The sequence below is a fragment of the Elephantulus edwardii genome, unplaced genomic scaffold (genome assembly GCF_000299155.1).
Source record: "Elephantulus edwardii isolate Elephantulus edwardi_28Jun2011 unplaced genomic scaffold, EleEdw1.0 scaffold00249, whole genome shotgun sequence".
Lineage (NCBI taxonomy): Eukaryota > Metazoa > Chordata > Mammalia > Macroscelidea > Macroscelididae > Elephantulus > Elephantulus edwardii.
The window spans coordinates 2659282-2659934 of record NW_006399999.1 but is presented as its reverse complement, the minus strand read 5'-3'; the positions used below and the strand labels follow the sequence as shown (position 1 = coordinate 2659934).

The 653-nt window shown below is 44.0% G+C and overlaps 1 protein-coding gene across 2 annotated transcripts in view; it reads right to left on the bottom strand.

Annotated features, from left to right (window-relative positions):
• MORF4L2 (mortality factor 4 like 2) overlaps window positions 1-653 on the bottom strand; it is a 15502-nt gene that overhangs the window by 7846 nt on the left and 7003 nt on the right. The gene's annotated exons all lie outside the window — the stretch shown is intronic.

The following is a 653-nucleotide window of genomic DNA, read 5'->3' as shown; positions in this document are numbered from 1 at the left end:
TTTCTTCTGACATCCATTTTGGTCTTTTCTTCCTCTTCTGTCTTTGTAATGACCATTTGCACTCTTCCTGGATGATACATTTGACATCCTCCCATGACTCATCTGGTCTTCGCTCATTAGTGTTCAAGGCTTCAAACCTGTTCCTGAGATGATTCTGAAAGTTTAGATTTAGAGGAGTATCTGACTGACAAGCAATATGTGGAGCAGTGAAAAAGATAAATCCCTCATTGTGGAGTGTCCCTGCTCTTAGCCCAGTGACTCGACCCACTTAATTTCCCGTTCCACCCTCCACCAGGATACCCATTCACTTCTATCAAATCCCTTCAGAATTTATCTTCCATTGTCCAACCCATGATCAGACAGCTTGTATCTTAAGCTTTCTTGGCTTCTGTGGTTCCGAACACGTCAACTGCTGAAAATTGTTTTATGCTGTGTCCAGTGTCTCTTAAGTTTAGTTGTACTGTCTCTGAAGGGTAGGTGATGTGTCCTGTAGGACTCCTGTATAGATTGTATTTTTCTTCTTGGCCCTTGGGCCTGACCGATTTTGGCTCCGCCTTGGGGCTTTGTCAAAATATGACTTTGACTCTTGGTAACAGCAGCCAGGAAATCAAGAGACGAATTGCTTTGAGAAAGTCGGCTGTGAGGGACCTCGC